Genomic DNA, 8,834 nt, shown 5'->3' on the forward strand with positions numbered 1-8,834 from the left:
AGAACTACATACTTTCTGGAGTTGATTTTGAAAATAATCTATTACTGTTTGTTAAGAACATCACACTGTTTTGCTTGTATGTATGCTTTGTTCAGTTTTGCTTTTGTTTGGGATTAGAAGATTTCCAGAAATTGTTTATATGTGTGTAAATGTAGAAAAGTTTACCTAGTTTTGTTGAAGATTTCTGAAGTGAAGAATGAAGGAAGGAAAGAAGACGGACTGTTCAGAACTAAGAGAGGGAAGGAGAAAATGAACAAACTTCATAAATAATCATTTATTTTCTGTATTCAGTTTTTGCATAAGTTTTCTGTGGCAAATCCCTTATGTTGCTTTACTTGCCTTTTAGTCTCAGTAATATCAGATAACTTCTAATTTCCTGGTGTGCGTGTGTGTGTGTGTGTGTATTTCTTTGTATGCAAGTAACAGTGCTATTTATATATTTATTTTTTAATTTTTATTGGAATATAGTTGGTTAATAATGTGTCAGTTTCAGGTGTAGAGCAAAGTGATTCAGTTATATACATATATAAAGAATATATATATTCCTTTTCAAATTCTTTTCCTGTTTAGGCTATTTACAGAATATTAAGCAGAGTTCCCTGTGCTATACAGTAGGTCCTATATCTATTTTAAATATAGCAGTGTGTACATGTCAATTCCAAACTCCCAATCTATCCCCCGGTAACCATAAATTTGTTCTCTAAGTCTGTGAATCTGTTTCTGTTTTGTAACTCAGTTCATTTGTATCATTTTTTTTTAGATTCCACATGTAAGCAGTATCATATGGTATTTGTCTTTCTCTGTCTGACTTCACTTATATGATACTCTCCAGGTCCGTCCATGTTGCTGTAAATAGAGTTATTTCATTCTGTTTAATGGCTGAGTAATATTGCATTGTATACATGTACCACATCTTCTTTATCCATTCATCTGTCGATGGACATTTAGGTTGCTTCCATGTCTTGGCTATTGTAAACAGCGCTGCAATGGAGGTTTCTTAAAAAACTAAAAATAGAGATACCATATGATCCAGCAATCCCACTCCTTGGCATGTATCTGGAGAAAAACATGGTTCGAAAGGATACGTGCACCCCAATGTTCGTTGCAGCAGTGCTATTTATTTTTTATTCTTTTTTAATATTTATTTATTTATTTGGCTATACCTGGTCTTAGTTGTGGCATGAGGGATCTTTGTTGCCACGTGCGGGATCTTTGTTGTGGCATGCGGGCTCCTTTAGTTGCAGCATGTGGGATCTAGTTCCCAGACCAGGGATCAAACCCAGGCCCCCTGCATTGGGAGCACGGAGTCTTAACCACTGGGCCACCAGCCAAGTCCCAACAGTGCTATTTTATATTGCTTAGCATTTGAAGAAAGTTCAAGGTGATATTAAGCATTTAAATATTATAACTGTGTTAAATTATTTTTGAAACTCTAGAACATTGTAAAGCAATTATACTCCAATAAAGGTGTTTAAGAAAAAAACACAAAACTCTAGAAACACTGTTTTGAAATATTATTTTGTTTTTCCCACATTTACAATGAAAGAAACTCACAGGAAACAAAAAAATAACACCATCACCACATAGGGAAGTCAGTGTGAAGAAAGTCAGCTTTGGACTGTCTCCAGCGGGGCTTGATTTTGGTATCACAATGAAGATGTTGTTATACCAGGCTTCTACCTACTTGGTGAACTTAGACATAAAGTCGGAAGACAGAAACATGGAAAAGCTTCAGTGACTGTAATCTTCTGGCTATAAATCTGGAAGAGCTGCAAAAGACAAAAGAGTGAAGGAGATATTAAAATGAAGCTTGAAGAGTCAAGCAGTACATTGATTAGTATGTTGCATTAGCAAATTCTCCTGCAGATATGATTTGGTGGGTGATGCTACTTGCAGTGATACATTTTTAAATTTCCTAGAAAAGCACTTAGAATGGAAATTTCCAAAGCTTTTCAGTACCTTAGCTCAGTAACATTTCCATGGTACCACTAGGCCAAGAAATAAACAAAAACCAAGAATTCTGTTTAATAAATAGTTGTAGCCAAACAGCTTATTAGTTCCAGCCAAAAAACTTAATAGGTATTTATGTCCTGACAGCCTAAATTGAAAGAAAAAATAAAATTAGTATTTTTATTTTATTCTTAAATAACCGCAATTACTTCTTGATGGGTGTGTGAGTGTACGTTGGGCACTGCACAACTTCTCAAACCTTGGAAACAGATTGAACACTGTCATCTTTGTTACCTGTTCCACATGCATTTTCAGGAGGTACTTGCTTTTGATCTCGTGACCTGCTGAAAACCCAGCTTTGCACAGCTATGATGCCATTGAAAGGAATGTTTCACTCTCTAATGTTGAAACTGTGAAATGCCTTGACTAGTAATTTGTAATGGTACAACATCTGTGTCTGACAGATGTTGAATACAGTTGTGTTTACCTTGACATTTTAAAATATCCCACAGCATGCCCTGTGAGTTCACTTAGCACTCCAGGGTGCCTTGGCACACGGTCTTGGAATCATGTAAACTATTAGATGCTAAAGTGAATCATAGACCCTGAATCTTAAAACTGAGAAGTCAAAAAGCCTCTGCCAGAGTGAAAATAAATGGAAAGCACTGTTAAGCAAGTCTTCTTTATTCTTTAACATGTCTTATTCTTTAATCTCAATGTTTTCTAGTTTTCTCAAATATTTGAGAAATATAGTTATTGCAAATATTTATCAGGATTCGTAGTATAATTTTCTGTGGCTTTGGAAATTTGATGTTAGCATACACAGTGGTTGTTTGACGCAAATGTTAGTTGTATATTTCAAGAAAATAATATTATCACTGTCTATTAGGACATTTTCAATTTTGACATGGCATTTTAAGAGTTGGACTGTTTTTCAAAGTTTCCAACTATACGTTTTTCCAGCTACCTTTTTTCAACAGTCCATGAGATGTACGAGAGGAGACTTTCTATCTTCTCATGTGTATATCCTAACTGCAAATAAACCCTGGGGTGCTGTAATCAGGGGATTTGAACTAATTTTCCATTTTATCTAATTTTGCATTTCAGTAACCCAGTTAACTCTATAAACATTGTTTCCTTTTAAAAACAAATATATTATAGAAATGTGTATTTACTCTCAGCTAAGGAACTCAGTGGATCTTATCTGGATTATTAGAAGAAACCAAATATGAGAATTTTTAAACTAGACGATGTTATTCATTTCCTGAACAATAAACTATGAGAACCATCAGTGTCCCCAACTGAAGGCTCAGAACCAAAAACTAAAGCAAGTTATGTTAAAGTGAATCATTAAGAATATAAATCAATTTTTAAGTGAAAAGTAAAACAGAAAATATAATAATGTAGAGCTCTTCTTACATATCTCAGGCAGGGCTAAGTAATATTGATCATTCGTGGGGATACCTCATTCTTGTCACTGACATTCTTATGATTTTGAATTAAAATTTTGAGTCATTTATTTTTTTCCCATCTGTTCCTTTTGAATCCTAATTTCCCTACCACCTACTTTGTTAATAAAGTTTCCGTACCTTTAAATAGATAAAGTCGTCATAATCTCTGGCTGTGGTAACCAATTAGCTGACTTTCATAACAGGGATAACTGGTTTAAATTTTACTCACTGACTGAAACCATTTCTCATCTACTAGACAACCGGTGTTTGAAGGAATGAAACCCAGAACTGGTGCTGGGCAGCAGCTGGGATCTTGTGAATTCTCTCAGCTAAAAAACTCTTAAAAATCTAAAGGGAGAAGTAGCAGGGAGTTGGTCATATGAATGAAGGCTGTATGGAGGTAATGGGAAGGGCATTTCACCTATGTTGTACGTGCAAGATTGACTCTGGTTGTTTCATATCCAACTACGAGAGCAGAAAGCAATAACTTAGCCTAGGTTGTGACGTGCAATATCTAGTAAGTGAAACATTAGGAGAAAATAATAATATGTAAATAATATGGTACTATAAGAAAAAGAATTTGATATTTTTAACTTCATAAAATCCTATCACCTAAATGTTAGAAATATAAGTGTGTATATGTATAGGTACATACACATACTTGTGTGTGTATGTGTGTGTGTGTGTGTGTGCATGTGTGTTTCTGGATGTTTCCTGTAAATGGATTGTAGTGTTATATTTTTCATGATTGGTATTGAATTGCTTTCTAGCCAGGTAGCTAGTCGCAGGTCTGTAGATAGAGGCATATTTACAGGTAGTTAGAAATAAGGATGATTAGAAAGATGGACAGAAACTCTACCCCTGTGCCTACTACTGTGAGTAAATAATGTTAAAATTGTGGCAACATAATAAACCCCTTCCCTGAAGGAATGAAAATGTTTGCCTGGTTCACTCACTTAATCCTAATTGCTGTACCAAAGTGCCTTCTTCTGGACTTTCCATTCCTGAGACTCTTTCCTTGCAGTGTGCATGTTAAATTTGCTACTCCTCTGAGCACCCACACTGATTTGCTGCATACTTTTCTAGCCTGCTTCAAAAGTCTGCTGCCATGTTACCAAAAGTATCTGGAGATTTTGCTGTGCATATATATATGTATATACACACATATATATTATACATATTTATATATACACATACACAAATATACAACATGTGAAGAGACTGGTTCTTGCCACTCCTCCATTTCTTTTATCTATGAAATCTGCCACTATGCTATTTTTTCTTTTGAAATTATGACTAATTTCTTTTTATAAATACAATGACATGCTATCTTAAATGCAAAATCAAGTAAAGGATTTAAAAATAGTATGTGTGAAATGTGATGTCTTGTGTGTGTACATATATATATTGCAAAATGATAAAATGCTATACAACTATAAGGTGTATTGAATTGTCCTTTTATACCAACTAGTTTTTCTTTATGTGTATGTTTTGAGTCTCTCTTTAAGTTTTGTATTTGAGTCATCGAAAATAAGTTTTTTTAATTGGAGTATAATTGCTGTACAATGTTGTGTTAGTTTCTGCTGTACAATGAAGTGAATCAGCTATATGTATACATATATCCCCTCCTCTTGGACCTCCCTCCCACCCCTCCCCATCCCATCCATCTAGGTCATCACAGAGCACCGAGCTGAGCTCCCTGTGCTATATGGCAGGTTCCCACTATCTATTTTACACATGACAGTGTATATATGTCAATCCTAATCTCCCAATTCGTCCCACCCTCCCCATCCCCCCCCACCCCCCCACCGTGTCCACATGTCCATTCTCTATGTCTACGTTTCTATTCCTGCCCTGGAGACAGGTTCATCTGTACCATTTTTCTAGATTCCACATATATGCGTTAATATATGATATTTGTTTTTCTCTTTCTGACTTACTTCACTCTGTATGACAGACTCTAGGTCCATCCACATCTCTACAAATGACCCAATTTCATTTCTTTTTTTGGCTCAGTAATATTCCATTGTACATATGTACCACATCTTCTTTATCCATTCATCTGTCATTGAATATTTAAGTTGTTCCATGTTCTGGCTATTGTAAATAGTGCTGCAACGAATATTGGGGTACGTGTGTCATTTTGAATTATGGTTTTGTCAGTGCATATGCCCAGTAGTGGGATTGCTGGGTCATATGGTAGTTCTATTTTTAGTTTTTTAAGGAACCTCCATACTGTTCTCCACAGTGGCTGTATCAATTTACATTCTCACCAGCAGTGCAAGAGGGTTCCCTTTTCTCCACACCCTCTCCAGCATTTATTGTAGATTTTTTAACGGTGGCCATTCTGACTGGTGTGAGGTGATACCTCATTGTAGTTTTGATTTGCATTTCTCTAATAATTAGTGATGTTGAGCATCTTTTCTTGTGCCTCTTGGCCATCTGTATGTCTCCTCTGGGGAAATGTCTATTAAAGTCTTCCACCTATTTTTTGATTGGGTTGTTTGTTTCTTTGATATTTAGCTCCATGAGCTGTCTATATAATTTGGAGAAATATCTATTAAAGTCTTCCACCTATTTTTTTATTGGGTTGTTTTTGTTTTAATTAATTTATTTATTTTTGGCTGTGTCTGGTCTTCGTTTCTGTGCAAGGGCTTTCTCCAGTTGCGGTGAGCGGGGACCACTCTTCATCTCAGTGCGTGGGCCTCTCACTGTCACGGCCTCTCCCATTGTGGAGCACAGGCTCCAGACGCACAGGCTCAGTAGTTGTGGCTCACGGTCTTAGGGCTTAGTTACTCCGCGGCATGTGGGATCTTCCTAGACCAGGGCTCGAACCTGTGTCCCCTGCATTGGCAGGCAGATTCTTAACCACTGTGCCAACAGGGAAGCCCAGGTTGTTTGTTTTTTTGATATTTAGCTCCATGAGCTGTCTGTATATTTTGGAGATTAATCCTTTGTTGCTTCATTGCAAATATTTTCTCCCATTCTGAAGGTTGTCTTTTCCTCTTATTTATGATGTTCCTTTGCTGTGCAAAAGCTTTTAAGTTTCATTAGGTCCCATTTGTTTATTTTTGTTTTTATTTTCATTACTCTAGGAGGTGGGTCAAAAAAAGATCTTGCTGTGGTTTATGTCAAAGAGTGTTTTTCCTGTGTTTTCCTCTAAGAGTTTGATAGTGTCTGCCCTTACATTTTGGTCTTTAATCCATTTTGAGTTTATTTTTGTGTATGGTGTTAGGGAGTGTTCTAATTTCATTCTTTTACATGTAGCTGTCCACTTTTCCCAGCACCACTTATTGAAGAGACTGTCTTTTCTCCCCTGTATATTCTTACCTCCTTTGTCATATATTAGGTGACCATAGGTACATGGGTTTATCTCTGGGCTTTCTATCCTGTACCATTGCTCTATATTTCTGTTTTTGTGCCAGTACCATACTGTCTTGATTAATGTAGCTTTGTAGTATAGTCTCCCCAGTATAGGTCCTTCTCTATAGCAGATATTTTATGATTTTTTATTATTAAACACACTGTATTATCTTGCTCAGTGTGAAGGTTGAGTCATGATAATTTCCTGTTCCTTTTATTCGAGTTCTTTCCTATGAGTTGTATTTTCAGTACTCCAAGTGTCCAGCAAGGTAGCCAAGGTAGTTTTTGCAATGCCAAGTTTCTCTGATATTTTGGATAGATTGAGTTTAAAAGTGTCTGTAAAATGGTGGGGGAGAAATGCAGTTTCTTAACTTGTCATTCAGTTCTTAAATACATTTAGAACTAAAAATTAAATAACAACAATAGCATAAAATATATCAATATCCTCTGATTAAATTATTGTTTGATTTAAGAAATGTACTTTTGTCTATCCCCTCCAAAAACAATAATATGTTGTTCAGATCATCACATCTATGTCAATACTACACAATTTATATCTGGCTTCATCATTCACTTACTCATGGTTTCTTTCATTCTTCATAATAAGTTGAACATGTGTTATATACCAAGCATTATTCCAGAATAAAATAAAGGATAAAAAGTAGATGTCTCTATCCTCATAATTCCTATATTTGAATGGAACCATTCCAGGAAGAGGTTGAAAATTCAGAAGATAGGTTAGAGTGATGCTGTCATTTATATTCAACAATTCAGAGTCTTGAAGACTCCTAATGAGGTTTCAAGGATTATATTTTTCCTCCTTGCCTTATAAACAAATAAACCAAACTAAACACTACTAAAAGCCAAGCTAGATCTGTGTGTATTATCCAGCTGCTCCAGGATTTCCCTCCAAAACTGATTTGTTCTCCTTAGTTAAGTACAGTGGCCACCAAAGCCAGATTGATTTGTAATGACAATTTTCCCATCTCTGGGATGTTAATCAATGGATTGGCATTAAAGTAAGAATCCATGGTAAATCCTAAGCAAATTCTGTGAGGTATTAATATCTGCTTTAATCAGATGTTTCAAAGTAGTGGTGAAGGGCATAAGGAAGATAAGAACAAGCACATTTTAATTTTGGGCTCTAGACTCACTTTAAAGTGTTGGATATTGCAGACTAGCTCTTAAAAAAAAAGTCTCTGTATAAATGCTTGGAAATCTTGCTAAAGATCCTCACAGAAATTCTGGTGGTTCTGTAAATTGTGTGCATTTTTCTGTCACGTGAAGTCTGAGGCAAAAAATATATCACCACGCCGGGAATCCCTTCCCCTCTGTCTCACAGCAAAGTATGATGTTTTGTACCTTTGGGGACAAGAATAAAAGGTTCAGATTTCTGCATCTTACAGAGGTTTCAAAGCTAGTTTTAATTTCACCTTTTATTTTGTTTAATTTTAATTAATCTAAATTTTAAAAGTGGTACTCGATACAGTTATTGGAAAACTTTTAAGTTTGTCTGAAACATCTATGGTACATTCAATCTCCTTTTGCAATTGTAAATTTTATGAAATCTGAATACAGACCAAGTATTTTGAATGAAAATCTAACATTCAAATAGAGAAATGCTGAAAGTGTAAATTGCGCAGCTGATTTGGAAGACTTAGAATGAAAAGCATAAAGGGTCTGATTAGTACTTTATCTATTGATTAAATGTTAAAATGATGGTATTTTAATATATTGGATTAAATAGAATATAAAAATTGGTTTCACCTGTTACTTTCTACTTACATGGCTACAAAAATTTTATAACGTGTGTGTCTTGCATTATATTTCTATTGGACGGAACTAGTATATATTTTAGAAGTGATATTAAATATAATATTACATATAATAACATACTTTATGTTATTTTTATCTCTGATTATTTTGAAATTACTGTGAGAATAAAATTATAAACATTTACCTTAAAACTTATATGTCAGGTACTCTAGTAATCACTTTATTTCTCTAGCTGACTGTATATGAGTGTGCCGTGTCATCTCATTTCCATATCTAATTACATGTAGCATCATG

This window comes from Grampus griseus, assembly GCF_964374135.1.
Source record: "Grampus griseus genome assembly, chromosome: 9".
Taxonomy (NCBI): Eukaryota; Metazoa; Chordata; class Mammalia; order Artiodactyla; family Delphinidae; genus Grampus; species Grampus griseus.